At 45.2% G+C, this 22889-nt stretch overlaps 1 long non-coding RNA gene across 4 annotated transcripts in view; it reads left to right on the top strand.

The window, feature by feature from the left end:
* LOC139269398 (uncharacterized) overlaps positions 1-22889 on the top strand; it is a 291142-nt gene that overhangs the window by 106332 nt on the left and 161921 nt on the right. For all 4 annotated transcript variants that reach the window (XR_011594298.1, XR_011594295.1, XR_011594290.1 and 1 more), the window contains exon 2: positions 18494-18823. This is a non-coding gene — a long non-coding RNA (uncharacterized lncRNA). The remainder of the gene's footprint in view (positions 1-18493; positions 18824-22889) is intronic.

Raw genomic sequence — 22889 nt, 5'->3', positions numbered from 1 at the left:
AAGCGCATTGGAGGTCATCCGAAGATCCCTGAGTGGAGAGGCCTCCAACTGCCACACACTGATGATGCCGGCCGCTCACCCCCGCTCCCGCCTGACAACCCACACAACGGAGCCAAAAGTGGCTCCCGACGGGATCCGGCAGCAGCGGGCGGCAAAAAGGTAGGTGCCACCCAGGGGCCACCGAGAAATGGGCGGCGACCAAATTTGGCCCCACGGAGGGTTCAGAATTCCTGAAATGCATTCAGGAGAAATTTTTGAGCCAGGATGTAACAAGCCCAACAAGGGACGGGATGGTTCTGGACTTAGTTTTCGGGAATTAAGCTGGGCAGTTGGAAGGGGTATCAGTGGGAGAGCATTTTGTTGCTGGTGATCATAATTCAGTTAGATTTAAGGTACTTATGGAAAAGGACAAAGATAGATCAGGAATAAAAGTTCTCAATTAGGGAAAAGCCAATTTTGCGAAGCTGAGATGGGATTTAGTCAAAGTGGACTGGAAACAGTTACTTGAAGGTAAATCAGTGTCAGAGCAGTGGGAGGCAAGTATGTTCCCTTGAAGAAAAATGGTGGGACCAAGAAATCTAGAGCCCCCTGAATATCAACGAACATACAGGGTAGCATAAAGAAAAAAAGGGAGGCTTATGACAGATACCGAGGGCTCAAAAATGAAGAAACTATAAAAATATAGATAGTGCAGGGGTGCAATTGAAAAGGAAATCAGGAAAGAAAAGAGAGAGCATTAAATAATATTGGCAAGTAAAATCAAGGAAACCCCAAAGATGTTTTATAAATACATTAAGAGCAAGAGGGCCTATTAGAAACCATAAAGGTAATGTGTGTGTGAAGGCAGAAGACGTGGGTATGGTTCTTAGTGAATACTTTGTGTCTGTTTTCACAAAAGAGAGGGGCAAAGCAGACATTGCAATCGGCGAGGAGGAGTGTGAAATATTAGATGAAATAAACATAGTGAGAGAGGAAGTATTAAGGGGTTTAGCAGCTTTGAAAGTGGATAAATCTCCAGGCCCAGATTAAATGTATACCAGGCTGTTAAGAGAAGCAAAAGAAGAAATAGCAGAGGCTCGAACCATCATTTTCCAATCCTCTCTGGCTACAGGTGTGGTGCTGGAGGACTGGAGAACTGCTAATGTGGTACCTTTGTTTAAAAAGGGAGAAAGGGACAGACCAAGTAATTACAGGCCAGTCAGCCTAACCTCGATGGTGGGAAAATTATTAACAAAAATTCTGAGGGACAGGATAAATCTTCATTTAGAAAGACACGGATTAATCGAGGACAGTCAGCATGGATTTGTTAAGGGAAGGTCTTGTCTGACTAAATTGATTGAAGTTTTTGAGGCGGTAACAAGGAGGGTCGATGAGGGTAGTGCATTTTTTGTAGTATGTATGGATTGTGGCAAGGCTTTTGATAAGGTCCTACATGGCTGACTGGTCACAAAAGTAAAAGCCAATGGGATCCAGGGCAAAGTGGCAATTTGGGTCCAAATTTGGCTCAGAGGCAGGAAGCAAAGGGTAATGGTTGATGGGTCTTTTTGCGACTGGAAGGCTGTTTCCAGTGGGGTTCCACAGGGCTCAGTATGAGGTACATTCCTTTTTGTGGTATATATTAATGATTTAGATTGAATGGCAGCGAGGAAGATTGAGAAGAGAGTTGGTGCGATGACGCCGCCTGAGGAAAAGAGTGTTCGAAAACCAGGCCTTCACATCTGCCACCAAACTCATGGTCTACAGGGTTGTAGTAATACCCACCCTCCTGAGGCTCTGGTTCATCGTGATCCACCATGGATCTATCCTCCTCTGCAACATGGTGGTTTGCAGGATTAGCAGGGTTTGCAGCTCGCCTGCACATACGTTGGAGGTGTCCCATTGTTCCACAACCCTTACAAATGTATCCTTTGAAGCGGCATGAATGGAAACAATGATCACCTCCGCAGCTCCAGCAAGGTGTTAATGGCCTTGCATTCACCACCCTTGATGGTGGGCTCTGAGACATCTGCGGCCGTGCAGCCGCAGGCATGTCAGTCCTGTGCTGCCCTGTATGTTACGATTTGAAAACAACATTACTTTGTTCACAGTACTTGCAGCAGCATTCGTGTGCTGAGAGATTTGTTTGGTATTGTCACTGGTGGCGATAAACACCTGGACTATCGCTATGGCCTTACTCAAGGTTGGGGCCTCTACAGTCAAAAGCTTGCGAAGTATTACTTCATGGCCAATGCCAAGTACAAAGAAGTCCCTGAGCATGTGCTCCAAGTATCCTTCAAATTCGCAATGTCCTGCAAGGCGCCTTAGCTCGGTGACACAGCTCGTCACTTCCTGGTCTTCAGATCTCTTGTACGTGTAGAATCGGTACCTTGGCATCAGAACGCTTTCCTTCGGGTTTAGATGCTCCTAGACCAGTGTGCACAAATCATTGTACGTCTTCTCTGTGGGTTTCACTGGAGCGAGCAGATTTTTCATGAGGCCATACGTTGGTAACAAGACAGATGAGTTGATGGCCCACTGTATATCTGGATGCGTGAGACATTTCCGGTAATTCCATGTGGAATTGAATCACTTTAGTGCTTGAGTGCTTGACCAGAAGTAGTGAGTATCCTCTGCATTTGTAGCTTGAGCTTTCATGTTATTGATTTGACTATCAGAGGAATTATGAACCAGTGGGCATTCTGGCAGATGACATCAGCGACTTCTATCATCCATCATCATCATCATAGGCAGTCCCTCGGAGTCAAGGATAACTTACTTCCACACTAGAAATGAGTTCTCAGGTGACCGAAGAGTCCAGTGCAGGACCTACAGACTCTGTCACAGGTGGGGAAAACGGTGTTTGAAGGAACAGGTGAGTGGGGTGCCTGGGTTGCCGCGCGCTCCTTCCACTGTCGACGCTTGGCTTCAGCTTGCTCTCGGCAAAGAGACTCGAGGTGTTCAGCTTTTCCTCCACTTTGGGTGGTCTTGGGCCAGGGATTCCCAGGTGTCAGTGGGGATGTTACATTTTTTCAAGGAGGCTTTGAGGGTGTCCTTGAAGCATTTCCTCTTCCCTCCTGGGACTCGCTTGCCGTGTTGGAGCTCCGAGTAGGGCGCTTGTTTTGGGAGTTTCGTGTCAGGCATGCAGGCGATGTGGCCCGTCCAGTGGAGCTGATCGAGCATGGTCAATGCTTCGATGCTGGGGATATTGGCCTGAGCGAGGATACAGACGTTGGTGCGCCTATCCTGCCAATTGGTTTGCAGGATCTTGTGAAGGCAGCGTTGGTGGTACTTCTTCAGTGTTCTGAGGTGCCTACCATACATAGTCCATGACTCTGAGCCATACACGAGGGCAGGTATCATCATTGCCCTGTAGGCCATTAGCTTGGTGCCGGGTTTGAGGTCCTGGTTTTCAAACACTTTCTTCCTCAGGCGACCAAAGGCTGCACTGGCACACTGAATATGGTGTTGGACCTCGTCATTGATGTCTGCCCTTGTTGACAGTTGGCTCCCGAAAATGGTCCACGTTGTCCAAGGCCTCATCATGGATTTTGATAACCGGGGGGGCAGTGCTGTGTGGTGGGGACAGGCTGGTAGAGGACCTTTGCCTTACGGATGTTTAATGTAAGGTCCATGCTCTCATATGCCTTGGTGAAGGTGTTGACAATGGCTTGGAGTTTAGCCTCTGAGTGTACGCAGATGCAGGCGGCGTCTGCATACTGTAGTTCAATGACGGAGGATAGAACGACCTTGGATCTGGCCTGGAAGCGACAGAGGTTGAACAGATTCCCGTTTGTCCTGTACTTTAGCTCCACTGCAGCAGGGAGCTTGTCGAGGGTGAGATGGAGCATTGCAGCAAGGAAGATTTACCATCCAAAGTGAGAGCGAGTGAGTGATGGTCAGTCATCTTTGTCATCCAGTAAGCTCAACTGTTTGGGAAATTTCTCCAGTTGAGTCTTATCCCATCAGTAATGTTACCACAGGTCTCCATTGTCACAGCATCTGAACCAGACCTGGAGGTCCTGAGAGCACATTGTTCTCCAGGGGTTGAAATTGTTGAACTTGATGTTTAGTCCAGTAGGCTGTAAGGTGCCTAATCGAAGGATGAGGTGCTGTTGCTCAAGCTTACATTGAGATTTGTTGAAACAGTGTAAGAGGCCGAGGACAAAGAGATCAGAGTGGGAGTGGGACAGAGAATTAACGTGACAGACGACCGGGAGATCGGGGTCACGCTTAGGGACCTGTTCAAAAAATTCAATCAGGTTCATCAGCCATCACTTACCTTTTACAAATCCATGCTAGCTTTCTCTGATCAATTGAAATTTTTTAAGATGTTCAGTCACCCTATCCTTAATTGTAGACTCGACTCATTTCCCGACAACAGATGTTAGGCGAACTAATCTATTATTTCCTGGTTTCCCTCTCTCACCATTCTTAAATAACAAAATGACATGCACAATTTTCCAATCTAAAGGAATGGCTCCTGAATTGAGAGAACTTTGGAAGATTATAGTTAGGGCATAAGAACATAGAACATAAGAAATAGGAACAGGAGTCGGCCATACGGCCCCTAGAGCCTGCTCCGCCATTCAATAAGATCATGGCTGATCTGATCATGGACTAATTCACAACCAACGAAAACCAAAAGAGAGCATCTTCACGGCCAGGACAGATTCTACACTCACCGCAGACCTGAGGGCCAGGAGATTGCAAAATATGCTGCCGACCTCAGGCATTGTGTGATTTTGGCACGCACCTCAATGAAGCATTGCGAGAAATCTTCGTTATAGGAATTGGCCACGAGGGCCTCCTTCACAAGCTATTATCTGCCGATACCACAGTCAACCTGCTGAAGGCCGTCTGCATCAGTTAGGTGTTCATGACCTCGACCTGCAGCACCAAGCAAATTATTCATCCTGTGGACTCAAATCCGGCAAGTACTGTACACAGAATGGTGCCTTTCACAGGCAAGACTGTAGAATGTGGCTCTGCCCAGGGCAGAGAGCACAGATCTCAGGGTTCCAGAACTCAGAGTCCGCTGAGAGGTGCTAATCGAGTAGCACCATGCTGGCATTGCAGAGGAAACACCAGTGTCAGTTTGCTGAGTACGCATGCAAAGCCTGTAACACAAAGGGCCACCTCCAGCGTATGTGAAAAAGAAATATGGCTCACCATCCAGTAGAGGAGTCGATTTATGACTTTGAATCCAGCGGGGAGTATGATGATTTGGCCAGAGAGACAGCTCAGCCCCAAGAAGAAGTGTATGGAGTGTATACCTGCACTATCGATTGTCCTCCAGTGAAGATGGGAGTCAAGATAAATGGCATTCCAGTCTTCATGGAAGTGGACACAGGAGCGAGCCAGTCAGTGATGAGCCAGGATGCCTTTGAGAGGCTATGGAACGAAAAACGACCGGAGCTGGTTCCAGTACAGGAAAGGTTGCGCACCTACACCAAGGAGCTGATCCCAGTCCTTGGTAGTGTGGATGTAGGTGTAATCCATAATGGCGTGATGCACAAGTTACCTCTGTGGATTGTTGCAGGTGATGGTCCAACGCTACTTGGAAGAAGGTGGATGGGGAAGATTCAATGGAAATGGGAAGACTTCTTCACTCCAGCAATTGATGTTCCCCATGCTCAGAGGCACAGCAAAACTTCACCTTCACTTGCGCCAGGCACCAGAGAACAGACAAGCGTAGCACCTGAGGCACAGACTGTCCATCATGACTGCGTGGCAATAATCCGACCGGAACGACCTAAAAGTACCTTCCCGGCTCCAGTGGCAGGACTCCTGGGGAGGAAGATCGAATTCACAGGCACTCTTCCAGCGTTTGTGGCAGAATCACAGGAGAGAAGGATCAAGGCAGTCGACCTCGAGAACAGAGGCAAGATGGCGTTCCTGCTGCAGCAAGGTGCAGCGTGGCTGAAAAAAAGATGGCCATGGCAAATGGCCTGAAGGCTCTATGTCTCAATGCGAGGAGCATTCGTAATAAGGTGGATGAATTAACTGCGCAGATAGCTGTTAACGGATATGATGCAATTGGGATTACGGAGACATGGCTCCAGGGTGACCAAGGCTGGGAACTCAACATCCAGGGGTATTCAATATTCAGGAAGGATAGACAGAAAGGAAAAGGAGGTGGGGTAGCATTACTGGTTAAAGAGGAGATAGTAAGGAACGACATTAGATTGGATGATGTGGAATCTGTATGGGTAGAACTGTGCAACACCAAAGGGCAGAAAACGCTAGTGGGAGTTGTGTACAGACCACCAAACAGTAGTAGTGAGGTTGGGGATGGCATCAACAAGAAATGAGTGATGTGTGCAATAAAGGTACAGCAGTTATCATGGGTGACTTTAATCTATATATAGATTGGGCTAACCAACCTGGTAGCAATACGGTGGAGGAGGATTTACTGGAGTGTATAAGGGAGGGTTTTCTAGATCAATATGTCGAGGAACCAACTAGAGAGCTGGCAATCTTAGACTGGGTCCTATGCAATGAGAGAGGAGTAATTAGCAATCTTGTTGTGCGAGGCCCCTTGGGGAAGAGTGACTATAATATGGTAGAATTCCTCATTAAGATGAAGAGTGACACAGTTAATTCAGAGACTAGGGTCCTCAAATTAAAGAAAGGTAACTTTGATGGTAAGAGACATGAATTGGCTAGGTTAGACTGGTGAATGATACTTAAAGGGTTGACAGTGGATAGGCAATGGCAGACATTTAAAGATCACATGGATGAACTTCAACAATTGTACATCTCTGTCTGGCATAAAAATAACATGGGGAAGGTGGCTCAACCGTGGCTAACAAGGGAAATTAGGGACAATGTTAAATGCAATGAAGAGGCATATAAATTGGCCAGGAACAACAGCAAACCGGAGGACTGGGAGAAATTTAGAATTCATCAGAGGAGGACAAAGGGTTTAATTCGGAGGGAGAAAATAGAGTGTGAGAGTAAGCTTGCAGTGAACATAAAAACTGACTGCAAAAATCTTCTATAGATATGTGAAGGGAAAAAGATTAGTGAAGACAAATGTAGGTCTCCTGCAGTCAGAATCAGGCGAATTTATAATGGGGGACAAAGAAATGGCAGACCAATTGAACAAATACTTTGGTTCTGTCTTCACTAAGGAAGACACAAATAACCTTCTGGCAATACTAGGGGACCGAGAGTCGAGCAAGAAGGAGGAACTGAAGGAAATCCTTATTAGTCAGGAAATTGTGTTATGGAAATTGATGGGATTGAAGGCCAATAAGTCCCCAGGGTGTGATAGTCTGCATCCCAGAGTACTTAAGGAAGTGGCTCTCGGAATAGTGGATGCATTGGTGGTCATTTTCCAACATTCTATAGACTCTGGATCAATTCCTATGGATTGGAGGGCAGCTAATGTAACCCCACTTTTTAAAAAAGGAGGGAGAGAGAAAGCAGGGAATTATAGACCGGTTAACCAGACCTCGGTAGTGGGGAAAATTTTGGAATCAATTAGTAAAGATGTAATAGCAGTGCATTTGGAAAGCAGTGACAGGATTGGTCCAAGTCAGCATGTATTTATGAAAGGGAAATCATGCTTGACAAATCTTCTAGAATTTTTTGAGGATGTAACTGGTACAGTGGACAAGGGAAAACCAGTGGATGTGGTGTATTTGGACTTTCAAAAGGCGTTTGACAAGGTCCCACACAAGAGATTAGTGTGCAAAATTAAAGCACATGGTATTGGGGGTAATATACTGACGTGGATAGGGAACTGGTTGGCAGACAGGAAGCAGAGATTCAGGATAACCGGATCCTTTTCAGAATGGCAGGCAGTGACTAGTGGAATACCGCAAGGTTCAGTGCTGGAACCCCAGCTATTTACAATATACATTAATGATTTAGATGAAGGAATTAAATGTAATATCTCCAAGTTTGCAGATGACACTAAGCTGGGTGGTACTGTGAGCTGTGAGGAGGATGCTAAGAGGCTGCATGTTGACTTGGACAGGTTAGATGAGTGGGCAAATGCATGGCAGATGCAATATAATATAGATAAGTGTGAGGTTATCCACTTTGGTGGCAAAAACAGGAAGGCAGAATATTATCTGAGTGGTGACAGATTAGGAAAAGAGGAGGGGCAATGAGACCTGGGTGTCATGGTACATCAGTCATTGAAAGTTGGGATGCCGGTACAGCAGGCGATGAAGAAGTCAAATGGCATGTTGGCCTTCATAGCGAGAGGATTTGAGTATCGGAGCAGGGAGGTCTTACTGCAGTTGTACAGGGCCTTGGTGAGGCCCCACCTTGAATATTGCGCAAAGTTTTTGTTATATATGTAGACTTATATTTACTCTGTATGGCCACCAGAGGGTTCATCCCCTGGAGTCCCAAGGGATCCCATAATCCCTTGGGAGCACAGATATTTAAGGAGGCCTCACAGGTTGGAGAGGCACTCTGGAGACCTGCAATAAAAGACTAAGGTCACACTTTACTTTGAGCTCATAGTGTTCAGTCTGACTCTTTTCTCCATACATTACAGTTTTGGTCTCCTAATCTGAGGATGGACATTCTTGCTATTGAGGGAGTGCAGGGAAGATTCACCAGACTGATTCCCGGGATGGCAGGACTGACATATGAAGAAAGACTGGATCGACCAAGCTTATATTCACTGGAATTTAGAAGAATGAGAGGGGATCTCGTAGAAACATATAAAATTCTGACGGGATTGGACAGGTTAGATGCAGGAAGAATGTTCCCAATGTTGGGGAAGTCCAGAACCAGGGGTCACAGTCTAAGGATAAGGGGTAAGCCATTTAGGACCGAGATGAGGAGAAACTTCTTCACTCAGAGAATTGTAAACCTGTGGAATTCTCTACCACAAAAAGTTGTTGAGGCCAGTTCGTTAGATATATTCAAAAGGTAGTTAGATGTGGCCCTTATGGCAAAAGGGATCAAGGGGTATGTAGTGAAAACAGGAATGGGGTACTGAAGTTGCATGATCACCCATGATCATATTGAATGGTGATGCAGACTCAAAGGGCCGAATGGCCTACACCTGCACCTATTTTCTATGTTTCCATGTTTCTATACCACGAGGTGCAACGTTGAAGGACCAACATGGTGTTTAACAAAGGATTTGATTGGGGTAAAGCCAGTAGGTTTCTCTTAAAGGAGACCTGCAACCAACTGATCTTAAAGAGACATTGTATGCATGGCAATCAATGTAACAAACCGATTAAGATTGTGAACAAAATGTTGTTGCGAGATGTCGGTACTATTCCCAATGTAAAGAACAAAATGTTGTTGCGAGATGTCAGGAATAGAGTGTCCCCAAAAGTAGCAAGCGAGCAAATTCGGGAGGGTAAAGGCGCTGATCCTGATGCCCTGCCCCAGGTCTATCTCACGCTGCTGGCACCCGATGGCACTATTCGCCACGGACCTGGAAACGAAAACGGTGCCAATACGCGCAGTCGGCCGCCATTGCCCACCACCAGGTGGAGATGGCGCTGCCCCCAGACTCAGTTGCTACCTCGGCCATGTCTGGGAGCGAAAGGTTAGAACCAACGAGTTCCCCAAACGGGATCTGAAACAACCAGGTTCGCAACCCCATTAGAGAGCAAGCAGAAGATTCTGCAGCCCTCAAAGCAAGAGAGAGAGGCCAAATACATCTGTGGCTCTGCCCACCAGTAGGGAACGGCAAAGGCCCTGAGTCCTGGCTAGGTGAGCGAACCAAGCCCACCCTGCTAGCAGGGGGCGCAGCTCCGCCATCAGATGACTAGGACCGTGTTCGGTTGCTCACGAACCAGCGTCCTCAAGCCTGCTCCGCCAATCTACGCAATACTGGCGCACGACCGTAAAACATAATGAATGTAAGTCACTGAACCAAGGTGTCACAATACAGTTTTTCTTTCTTCCTTTCTTTGTACTTGCACTGTGTCTGATCCTGTATTTCAATGTAACGGGCCAGCTGCATGATCTTGCTGTGGGGGGTGGAGGGTGGTGGGTGGGGGTGGGCGAGGTGGGGGGAAATGGATGTACGTAGCCATGGACACACACATGGATCACACCCAGAACCCACAGAAACCTCCACTGCATCATCGAACCATCCAAACTGGTAACCACTACCCAACGTTGTGGCAAAAGGACTTGGGGGTTAACAGGGAGAGAGCCAAGCCAAAGCACAGCCAAGGTATAAGGGCTATTGGCACTTAAGTCTGGGCAGAGCTAAGCCAGAGCACATAGTGCAAAGATAATTAGCACAAAGGACTTGGGGGAGAGTGATGTTATACATGCAGACTATAGATATACTCTCTGTGTAGTCACTGTATAGTGGCATAAGATGGAGACTTGTTTATCTGATGTACTCTCAATAAGGCTTACACTGTGTATATGCTATGCTGACACCAATAGAGGGGGCAACTGGTGGAGACTAGGGATTCTTGCCCTGGTGGCAGGGGCTGTATAAAAGCGGCTGCCTCACTCTGGAGTTACGAATAAAGGACCAAGGTCAGTACAGTTTGAGTACAACACATTGCCTCGTGGAGTCATTCATAGGTATATCACAGACATAACAAAAACTGCATGCAGTATTCCAGGTGTGGCCTCACCAATACCCTGTATAGCTGTAGCAAGACTTCCCTGTGGTTATACTCCATCCCCTTTGCAATAAAGGCCAAGATACCATTTGCCTTCCTGATCACTTGCTTTACCTGCATACTATTCTTTTGTGTTTCATGCACAAGTACCCCCAGGTCCCGCTGTACTGCAGCAATTTGCAATCTTTCTCCATTTAAATAATAACTTGGTCTTTGATTTTTTTCTGCCAAAGTGCATGACCTCACATTCGACATTATACACCATCTGCCAAATTTTTGCCCACTCACTTCGTCTGTCTATATCCTTTTGCAGATTTTTTGTGACCTCCTCACACATTGCTTTTCCTCCCATCTTTGTATCATCAGCAAACTTGGCTAATTACACTCAGTCCCTTCTTCCAATTCATTAATATAGATTGTAAATAGTTGGGGTCCCAGCACTGACCTCTGTGGCACCCCACTAATTACCGATTGCCAACCCGAGAATGAACCAATTATCTCGACTCTGTTTTCTGTTAGTTAGCCAATCCTCTATCCATGCTAATATGTTACCTCCAACCCTGTGAACTTTTATCTTGTGCAGTAACCTTTTAATGTGGCACCTTGTCAAATGTCTTCTGGAAGTCCAAATACACCACATCCACTGGTTCCCCTTTATCCACCCTGTTTGTTACATCCTGAAAGAACTCCAGCAAATTTGTCAAACATGATTTTCCCTTCAGAAATCCATGCTGACTCTCCCTGACCGAAATTTGCTTTTCCAAATGTCTGCTATTGCTTCTTTAATAATGGATTAAAACTTTTGCCCAACCACAAATGTTAGGCTAACTGGTCTATACTTTCCTGCTTTTTGTCTGCCTCCTTTTTTAAATGGGGCACCTGCAATGTGCTCACCTACTTCCTTTAAATCCTGGGATGCAATCCATCTGGTCCTGGGGATTAGTCACTCTTTGGTGCCATTATTTTCTTCATTACTGTTACTTTGCTTATGTTAATTATGTTGAGTCCCTGTCCCAAAATAGTTTTGTTGGGATGTACGGCATGCTAACCTCTTCCTCTACTGTATATACAGATGCAAAGTAATTATTCAACATGTCTGCCGTTTCCTTATAATCAAGGACAATATCATCAATATCAGTTTTCAAGGGGTCAACATCACTCCTGACGACCCTCTTTTTTAAAAATAAATAAAATTATAAAAAAATTGTGTTGGTTTTGATATCCCTTGCAAGTTTCTTTTCATACTCCATTTTGTAGCTCTGACTGTCTGTTGTTGTTCTTTGTATCGTTCCTATTCACCAGGATATGTGCGATTCTTTTGCATTTTTGTCTGCTTTTTCTTTTCTTTTTGTCTTTTACCTCTTATGTTCTCTCTTACCTCTTTAGTCATCCATGGCTGTTTTTTTTTTGGCAGGCAGAGCTCTTGCCCCTTAGGGTATAAACTGGTTCTGTATCACTTTAAATTCTTTTTTGAAAACCTCTGATTTTGAGCACAAAAATCTAGGCTGACATTTCACTGGAGTATTGAGGGAATTCTGCACTGTCAGACGTGCCATCTTTCAGATGAGTTATTTCCCCATCTTCTCTCTCAGGTGGACATAAAAGATCTCATGGCATTAGAGCAGGGAGGTTATCTGCGGTGTCCTGGCCAATATTTATCCCTCAATCAACATCACAAAGAAACAGGATATTTGGCCATTATCACATTGCTGTTTGTGGGACTTTGGGCCCAAGTTTCCACATGATTCGCGCCTGATTTTTAGGAGCAACTGGTGGAGAACGGACTATTTTAGAAATCGCAATTCTCCACATTTTTTTTTCTGCAGTTCTAGTCAGGTAGAACAGTTCTAGTTTAGAACAGAATTTTTTCTTCAAAAGGGGGCGTGTCAGGCCACTGACGCCTGATTTGAAAGTTTCCACAGTGAAAATGTACTCCAAACTAAAGTAGAATGGAGCCAGTGAAGATTTTTGTAGAACTGAAAAAACCTGTTCTACACATTAAAAAATCAGGCGCAGGTTACAAATTAGGCGTCCAGAACGAGGGGGGGAAGGGAACTCATTAAATTCGACAATAAATCCTTATTTATACTTCTACAAATATTATACAAATAAATCCAACCTGAATAAACATTTATAAGCCAAGAAAAGATTAAATAAACCATCTTCCTACCTGTGTGAAAGTGCTTCAGCTAGGGAGAATTCTGCAGCCGTTCGTGCCGCTGAGCGGGAGGGGGAAGAGAGAGAGAGAGAGGGGGAGGGAGGGAGAGAGGGGGAGGGAGGGAGAGAGAGAGAGGGGGGGAGGGAGAGAGAGAGAGAGGGGGGGAGGGAGAGAGAGAGAGAGGGGGGGAGGGAGGGAGGGAGAGAGAGAGAGAGAGAGGGGGGAGAGAGAGGAGGGGGAGGGAGGGAGAGAGAGAGAGATAGGGGGGGGAGAGAGAGGGAGAGAGAGGGGGAGAGAGAGGGAGAGAGGGGGGAGGGAGAGAGAGAGGGGGGGGGTGCGTCGGGTCGGGGAACAGGAGCGTGGGTCGGGTCAGTCGGGGGGGGGAAGCGGGTGTCGGGTCTCGGGGCGCGGGGGGGAGCGGGTCTCGGGTCAGGGTGGGAGCGGGTGTCGGGTCGTCGGGGGGGAGCGGGGGTCGGGTCGGGTCTGGTCGGTGGCGGGGGGGGGGGGGGAAAGAGTGAGTGTCGGGTCTGGTCAGGCGGGGAGCAGGAGCTGGCCGTGGGAGGAGCCCCAGTGAGGCCATTGGGCCAGGGCTAGGGGCTGCGTGCTTCGGGCCCCTCCCACACAGTTCGGTGCCTGGAGCTACTGCACTTGCGTGCCGACTGTAGCGCGCATGTGCAGAGGTACCGGCACTGTTTTCAGCGCCGGGACCTGACTCCGCCCCCCCCACAGCTTGTGCTGACTGCGCCGAGGACCAGAGGACCTGTAAGTAGGTGCAGACTACCGAGGATTTTTTAAGGCGCCGTTTTAGGCGCGAAAAACGGGCGCCCAGCTCGGAGGGTCGCCCGTTTTGTTTCTTGTGGAAACTTGGGCCCATTGTTGTGTACAATTTGGCTGCCGCATTTTCTACATTACAACAGTGACTATACTTCAAAATTACTTCATTGGCTGTAAAGCACTTTGAGACATCCTGAGGTCATGAAAGCCGCTTTATAAATGCAAGTCTTTCTTTCCTGAGTCACTAATGCTACATTACTCGGTAAAGATATGAAAACAGATAATACACTTTATGGCAGCAGTTAGGTGTTCCACTAAATACTTTTCTATTTAACCTCAACAACTGATAGTTTCACTTCTCAGATTGATTTAGTGCAGGGACTGCTTACATCAGTTTTATCGTTTAGCCCTTCAACGCAGTCATTCCATATATTATTCAATGCGTTTCAAAGGTAGCTGTGTTAGAGGTGCTCACTTAGAATGAAACAATGCCTTAGGACTTTTCATCTGTCAATAGGCTTTTCAGTGCTATCATACATTCACAGCCCAAGTCTGTCCGCAACCAACACTTGCATTATCAAACAGAAATATTGCTTGCATGCAATAATAACAAAAATAGGCTAAAAATTCTGTTTATTAAAAAAAGCTGAGTTTGAAATGAATTAACAGCAGGGTATTTTAACTTTAACTGAATCGGTTCCATTGGTTAAATTAATCTTGTTAAAATCTATTTACATCATGCATGTTTAACAAGATCTATTCAGAGTCATGTACGTTTAATAAAGATGTGTTCTTATCCGAGAGATGGTCCACGCATTAATTTAACAGTGTTTCTTGAATAGCATTATTGATTTTGCAAAAAGACCTACAACTGCCCAAAAAATAAGTGTAAAGATAAAAGAAAGACATTCATTGAAATAAAAATAGAAAAACACCCAAATACACAACAATAACAACAACAACTTGTATTTATATAGCACCTTTAATGTAGTAAACCTTCCCAAGGCACTTCACAGGAGCTATTGTCTGACACAATTTGACACTGAGCCACATAAGTGTATATTAGGAGATGTGACCAAAAGCTTGGTCAAAGAGGTAGGTGTAAATGAGCGTCTTAAGGGAAGAGAGACAGGTTGTGAGTCGGACAAGTTTAGGAATGGAATTCCAGAGCTTAGGGCCTAGTCAGCTGATGGCACGGCCGCCAATAGTGGAGTGAGTAAAATCGGGGATTGGCAAGATGCCAGAATTGGATAAACGCAGAGATCTCGGAGGGTAGTAGGGCAGGTTGATCAGTATCTGAGAGATGGGTTAGCATCTGAGGGATGATCTTCATCAAAATTCACCTTTCATTTTATTTCACCTGCTGTGCATTTCCACAATTTTTATTATCTGCACCTTTTAATCTCATTTAGACTTAAGAAAAGTGTAAACAAACAATGGTCCAGAATTTGTGGTCCTGAAGACAGCGAACTGGTAGCGTTTGCCATCATTTGCCTTTGAAACTGCCGGCAACCTCTGCATTTGGTGCATGCGCAGCCTAATGCAGAAACCCTGAAGTTGCGGTCAGTCATTCAGAGCTGCGACACAGGCTGCACTGCGCGCCACCCGCCGCTCCCACCCACCCCCCCCGCCCCGCCCCCGCTGCCCCCCCACTACCGCACACACAGAGACGAGAATCTGTGTAATCACTTAAATCGGGGAAACTGATGAAAACTTTAGCTTTTCCGCAGTAAGTACACTGTTAAATTCCCCACTAATAGTTAGATACTGACTGCTAAACAAAGGTTATAGGTCTGAAAACTAATTTCAATTCAGGGCAGTGTGAAATTTAGCCATTTTTATAAAACTTAAAATTTGTTCATCTTTATTACAGGTATGCCTTTTCCCCATGTGAGAGCCCCAATCTGTGTTTTGCTCTCTCTAACATTTTTAAAAGATTAGAATGTTAAGATTTTACCAACTTCCTGGTTTGCTGTCTGTGAGATTTCTGCATTTGGATTGGCTGCTTAGACAGACTGTTGACGTCACACCAGCTCGCACTAGGGGATCCCCACTATATTCAGTTGATTTGAATTGAACATCAGAAAACCCGAAGTTCTCGACACAGGGATCACAAGATGTTTGTGCGTAGCATACTTCAGTGCAATTTCCGGGCCAATGTGTTTTCTTACTAATTTAATGGTCCTTTTTCACAGTTGCCGACATCCAATTTGGTTTATACCTGCAATATTCTTGTGCAATACACTGAAACATATATACAACAAACTAGATGGAAAAAGCCTAACAAAATGTAGCATAATAAATGTTGTTCCTGGGGGTGAATCATTATGGCACTTGTTCTGGGAATTCATTCTGGGAATGTGTTTGCAGTTCTCGACCCTTACTGTGGTAACACAATATTTTCTCAGATTTGGAATGCCTTGTTCATTTTTGAATCACTTCTTTGTATTGCTATTCAGCAAGTGTATAATAGCATTGTGAGTGGCAGGCATTTTGCAGACCAACCAAATAAACAATGTTTACAGCTGTTAATGTAACCTTTGTACTTGGAAATTGAGGGTGCCTCTGGTGCAGACAGCTTAAGAAACATGAATTACTTCCAGAGCCTGGCAAAAGCACTTGTTCAGGCCACCGGCAAACAAGAGAATTTTATGTCTGTTCTCATGCAAATTTCAAATCTATTTTTAAGCATCGCTGTTTTTAACAAACTCCCTTGGAAGATTAATTTAAATTTCCTCCTGATGAAATATATTATAGGGATCCTCTGACTTCGAGCTGCTTGATGAGGAGCTTCTCTTGGCAGCAGAAATTTGGATGCGCTCTGCATGATTTTCCAACCATTTTAATGGGTGCAATATCTCCCATAATTTCCAGTATGTGCTACCAGTAGGCAAGGGTCCCCCACATGCAACACCCCTCGAAAAGAGAAGACTGAGGGTGATCTGATAGAGGTCATTAAATTGTGAAAGGGTTTGATAGGGTAGACATCGTGAAGATGTTTCCTCTTGCGGAGGAGACCAGCACTAGGGGCTATTATTATAAGATAATCAGTAATAAATCCAATAGGGAATTCAGGAGAAACTTCTTTAGATAATAAGAACATAAGAACATAAGAAATAGGAGCAGGAGTAGGCCACCTGGCCCCTAAAGCCTGCTCTGCCATTTAATAAGATCATGGTTGATCTGATCATGGACTCATCTCCACTTCCCTGCCCGCTTCCCATAACTCTTTATTTCCTTATTGCTCAAAAATCTGTCTATCTCCGCCTTAAATATATTCAATGACCCAGCCACCACAGTTCTCTGGGACAGAGAATTCCATAGATTTACAACCTCTGAGAGAAGAAATTCCTCCTCATCTCAGTTTTAAATGGGTGGCCCCTAATTCTGAGACTTTGTCCCCTAGTTTTAGTTTACCCTATGAGTTGAAATATCCTCTCTGTACATACCTTGTCGAGCCCCCTCATATCTTATATGTTTCGATAAGATCACCTCTCATTCTTCTGAACTCCAATGAGCATAGGCCCAACCTACTCAACCTATCTTCATATGTCATTTCCGGAATCAATCTAGTGAACCTTCTCTGAATAGCCTCCAATACAAGTATATCCTTCCTTAAATACAGAGACCAAAACTATATACAGTGCTCTAGGTATGACCTCACCAATACCCTGTATAGCTGTAGCAGGACTTCTCTGCTTTTATCCTCTATCCCCTTTACCGTAAAGGCCAACATTCCATTTGCCTTCCTGATTACTTGCTGTACCTGCATACTCACTTTTTGTGTTTCATGCACAATGACCCACTGGTCCCTCTGTACTGCAGCACTTTGCAATTTTTCTCCATTTAAATTATAATTTGCTTTTCTATTATTTCTGCCAAAGTGGATAACCTCACATTTTCCCACATGATATTCCATCTGCCAAATTTTTGCCCACTCACTTAGGCTGTCTATATCCCTTTGTAGATTTTTTGTGTCCTCCTCACAATTTGCTTTCCCACCCATCTTTGTATCATCAGCAAACTAGGTTACATTACACTTGGTCTCTTCATCCAAGTCATTAATATAGATTGTAAATAGTTGAGGACCCAGCACCTTTCCTTGCGGTACCCCACTAGTCATTGTTTGCCAACCGGAAAATGACCCATTTATCCCGACTCTCTATTTTCTGTTAGTTAGCCAATCCTCTATCCATGCTAATTAATATATTACCCCCAACTCCGTGAACTTTTATCTTGTGCAGTAACCTTTTATGAGTGTGAGAATGGAGAACTCGCTACCACATAGAATAGTTGAGGCAAATAGTATAGATGCATTCAAGGGGAAGCTAGAAAAACACATGGGGAGAAAGGAATAGAAGGATATGTTGATGGAATTAGATGAAATGGGGTGGGTGGAGGCTCGTATGGAGCACAAACACAGGCACAGACCTGTTGGGCCGAATGGCCTGTTTCTGAGCTGTAAATACTTTGTAATACTTTATAACACAAAGGTTGAAAGATTATCCTTTATGGATAGATAACATCCACATTAACATCATCATTAGATTCACCATCTTAAACCATCAAGCCAAAATGGTCATCGGGTGATTGATTCTTATCCATTTGATCAGTAGGACAGTGATTGCCCCAGTGATCTGATTCCCCCAGCTGAAGCAAGAGCACTGTATGCCTCTGGGTCAGAAGGTGATGGGTTCAAATCCAATTCCAGAGACTTGAGCACAAAAGTGATTTGGGACGTGCGGTGGTCGTAAAGGGCGCGATATAAATAAAGTCTTTCTTTTCTTTCTTTTTCATTCACAGACCGGCTACCTACAGGACATTGCATACAACACTCAACATCCAACAACACTCAACATCCACCGACACTCAACATACAACGACATACAACACTCAACATCCAGAGCCTATATTTCTTTTTTATAAAATGTTGACCAGAATTGTTCACAGTATTCCAACTGTGGTCTAACCGAGGTTCTGTCCAAGTTTAAGATATCTTCTCTGTTTTCAGATCTATCTCTCTGAGCCGGGAGCAGCGTGAGTATGTTGGTGAGGCCTATAAAAGGTTGGGAGGTGCGTGGAGAGGTGTCGCTGAGCTGGGAGCAGCGTGAGTCCGTTGGTGAGGCCTATGAAAGGTCGGGAGGTGCGTGGAGAGGTGTCGCTGAGCCGGGAGCAGCGTGAGTCCATTGGTGAGGCCTATAAAAGGTCAGGCAGCGTCGAGGAGGATGCTGACAACTACGTGTGCAGGAAGTGTATCCGCCTCCAGCTCCTGACGGTCCACGTTGCGGAATTGGAGCTGAGGGTGGATTCACTCTGGAGCATTCACGATGCTGAGAATGACGTGAGTACCACGTTTAGTGAGTTGGTCTTACCGCAGGTGAAGCGTCCACAGCCAGATAGGGAATGGAAGGCCAGCAGGAAGAGCAGTGCAAGGAAAGTAATGCAGGGGTCCCCTGCGGTCATCCCCATGCAAAACAGATATACCGCTTTGAGTACTGTTGACGGGGATGACTCATCAGGGGAGGGCAGCAGCAGCCAAGTTCATGGCACCGTGGCTGGCATTGCTGCACAGGAGGGCAGGAAAAAGAGTGGGAAAGCAATCGTGATAGGGGATTCAATTGTAAGGGGAATAGATCGGCGTTTCTGCGGCCGCAACCGAGACTCCAGGATAGTTTGTTGCCTCCCTGGTGCAAGGGTCAAGGATGTCTCGGGGCGGGTGCAGGACATTCTGAAAAGGGAGGGTGAACAGCCAGTTGTCGTGGTGCACATTGGTACCAACGATATAGGTAAAAAAAGGGATGAGGTCCTACGAGAAGAATTTAAGGAGTTAGGAGCTAAATTAAAAAGTAGGACCTCAAAAGTAGTAATCTCCGGATTGCTACCATTGCCACGTGCTAGTCAGAATAGGAATCGCAGGATAGCTCAGATGAATACGTGGCTTGACCAGTAATGCAGCAGGGAGGGATTCAAATTCCTGGGGCATTGGATCCAGTTCTGGGGGAGGTGGGACCTGTACAAACCGGGTGGTCTGCACCTGGGCAGGACCTGAATCAATGTCCTAGGGGGAGTGTTTGCTAGTGCTGTTGGAGAGGAGTTAAACTAATATGGCAGGGGGATGGGAACCAGTGCAGGGAGACAGAGGGAAACAAAATGGAGACAGAAGCAAAAGACAGAAAGGAGATGAGTAACAGTGGAGGGCAGAGAAACCCAAGGCAAAAAACAAAAAGGGCCACTGTGCAGCAAAATTCTGAATGGTCAAAATGTAATAAAAAGGCAAGCATGAAAGCTCGGTGCCTCAATGCGAGGAGTATTCGGAACCCAGGAGAGGGCTCTGAGCTAGTTAGAGTGGGTGAGAGCTCAGATGAACATGACCCCAAGAAAGAATGCAAAAGGCAGGAGGCAACAGAGCAGAGTAGCACTGGGGTAAGTGAAAACCACAAGGTGATAGGAAGGGACAATATGTATGAATATAAAGGGGCTGCAGGAGGGGTCAAAACTAAAAATCATGGTTTAAAAACAAGTATTAAAACACTCTACCTAAACGCACGCAGCAGCTGAAATAAAGTAAATGAGTTGACAGCACAAAGCATTACAAATGGGTATGATTTGCTGGCCATTACAGAAACGTGGTTGCAGGGTGGCCAAGACTGGGAATTAAACATACAGGGGTATCTTACAATTCGGAAAGATGGATAAGAAGGGAAAGGAGGTGGGGTAGCTCTGTTAATAAAGGAGGATATCAGGGCAGTTGTGAGAGATGATATTGGCTCTAATGAACAAAATGTTGAATCATTGTGGGTGGAGATTAGAGATAGTAAGGGGAAAAAGTCACTGGTGGGTGTAGTTTATAGGCCCCCAAATAATAACTTCACGGTGGGGCGGACAATAATCAAGGGAATAATGGAGGCATGTGAAAAAGGAACGGCAGTAATCATGGGGGATTTTAACCTACATATCGATTGGTCAAATCAAATCACATGGGGTAACCTTGAGGAGGAATTCATAGAATGCATACGGGATTGTTTCTTAGAACAGTATGTTACAGAACCGACAAGGGAGCAAGCTATCTTAGATCTGGTCCTGTGTAATGAGACAGGAATAATAAACAATCTCCGAGTAAAAGATCCTCTCGGAATGAGTGATCACAGTATGGTTGAATTTATAATATAGATTGAGGGTGAGGAAGTAGTGTCTCAAACGAGCATACTATGCTTAAACAAAGGGGACTACAGTGGGATGAGGGCAGAGTTGGCTAAAGTAGACTGGAAACACAGAGTAAACGGTGGCACAATTGAGGAACAGTGGAGGACTTTTAAGGAGCTCTTTCATAGTACTCAACAAAAATATATTCCAGTGAAAAAGAAGGGCGGTAAGAGAAGGGATAACCAGCCGTGGATAACCAAGGAAATAAAGGAGAGTATCAAATTATAAACCAATGCGTATAAGGTGGACAAGGTTAGTGAGAAACTAGAAGATTGGGAAAATTTTAAACGACAGCAAAGAATGACTAAGAAAGCAATAAAGAAAGGAAACATAGATTACGAAAATAAACTTGCGCAAAACATAAAAACAGATAGTAAAAGCTTTTACCGATATATAAAACGGAAGAGAGTGACTAAAGTAAATGTTGGTCCCTTAGAAGATGAGAAGGGGGATTTAATAATGGGAAATGTGGAAATGGCTGAGATCTTAAACAATTATTTTGCTTCGGTCTTCACAGCGGAAGACACAAAAACCATGCCAAAGATTGCTGGTCACGGGAATGTGGGAAGGGAGGACTTTGAGATAATCACTATCACTAGGGGGTTAGTGCTGGACAGGCTAATGGGACTCAAGGTAGACAAGTCCCCTGGACCTGATGAAATGCATCCCAGGGTATTAAAAGAGATGGCAGAAGATATAGCAGATGCATTCGTTATAATCTACCAAAATTCTCTGGATTCTGGGGAGGTACCAGTGGATTGGAAAGCAGCTAATGTAACGCCTCTGTTTAAAAAAGGGGGCAGACAAAAGGCAGGTAACTATAGGCCAGTTAGTTTAACATCTGTAGTGGGGAAAATGCTTGAAGCTATCATTAAGGAAGAAATAGCAGGACATCGAGATAGGAATAGTGCAATCAAGCAGACACAACATGGATTCATGAAGGGGAAATCATGTTTAACTAATTTACTGGAATTATTTGAGGATATAACGAACATGGTGGATAGAGGTGTACCAATGGATGTGGTGTATTTAGATTTCCAAAAGGCATTCGATAAGGTGCCGCACAAAAGGTTACTACAGAAGATAAAGGTACGCGGAGTCAGAGGAAATGTATTAGCATGGATCGAGAATTGGCTGGCTAACAGAAAGCAGAGAGTCGGGATAAATGGGTCCTTTTCGGGTTGGAAATCGTTGGTTAGTGGTGTGCCACAGAGATCGGTGCTGGGGCCACAACTGTTCACAATATAAATAGATGACCTGGAAGAGGGGACAGAGTGTAGTGTAACAAAATTTGCAGATGACACAAAGATTAGTGGGAAAGCGGGTTGTGTAGAGGACACAGAGAGGCTGCAAAGAGATTTAGATAGGTTAAGCGAATGGGCTAAGGTTTGACAGATTGAATACAATGTTGGAAAATGTGAGGTCATCCACCTTGGAAAAAAAAAACAGTAAAAGGGAATATTATTTGAATAGGGAGAAATTACAACATGCTGCAGTGCAGAGGGACCTGGGGTCCTTGTGCATGAAACTCTTAGTTTGCAGGTGCAGCTGGTAATCTGGAAGGCAAATGGAATGTTGGCCTTCATTGCGAAAGGGATGGAGTACAAAAGCAGGGAGGTCCTGCTGCAACTGTACAGGGTATTGGTGAGGCCGCACCTGGAGTACTGTGTGCAGTTTTAGTCACCTTACTTAAGGAAGGATATACTCGCTTTGGCGGGGGTGCAGAGATGATTCACTAGGCTGATTCCGGAGATGAGGGGGTTACCTTATGATGATAGATTGAGTAGACTGGGTCTTTACTCGTTGGAGTTCAGAAGGATGAGGGGTGATCTTATGGAAACATTTAAAATAATGAAAGGGATAGACAAGATAGAGGCAGAGAGGTTGTTTCCACTGGTCGGGGAGACTAGAACTAGGGGGCACAGCCTCAAAATACAGGGGAGCCAATTTAAAACCGAGTTGAGAAGGAATTTCTTCTCCCAGAGGGTTGTGAATCTGTGGAATTCTCTGCCCAAGGAAGCAGTTGAGGCTAGCTCATTGAATGTATTCAAATCACAGATAGATAGATTTTTAACCAATAGGGTTTAAGGGTTATGGGGATCGGGCATGTAAGTAGAGCTGAGTCCACGGCAAGATCAGCCATGACCTTTTTGAATGGTGGAGCAGGCTCGAGGGGCTAGATGGCCTACTCCTGTTCCTAATTC

Source organism: Pristiophorus japonicus, chromosome 1 (assembly GCF_044704955.1).
Source record: "Pristiophorus japonicus isolate sPriJap1 chromosome 1, sPriJap1.hap1, whole genome shotgun sequence".
NCBI lineage: Eukaryota > Metazoa > Chordata > Chondrichthyes > Pristiophoridae > Pristiophorus > Pristiophorus japonicus.
This window is presented reverse-complemented; position numbering and strand designations above follow the sequence as displayed.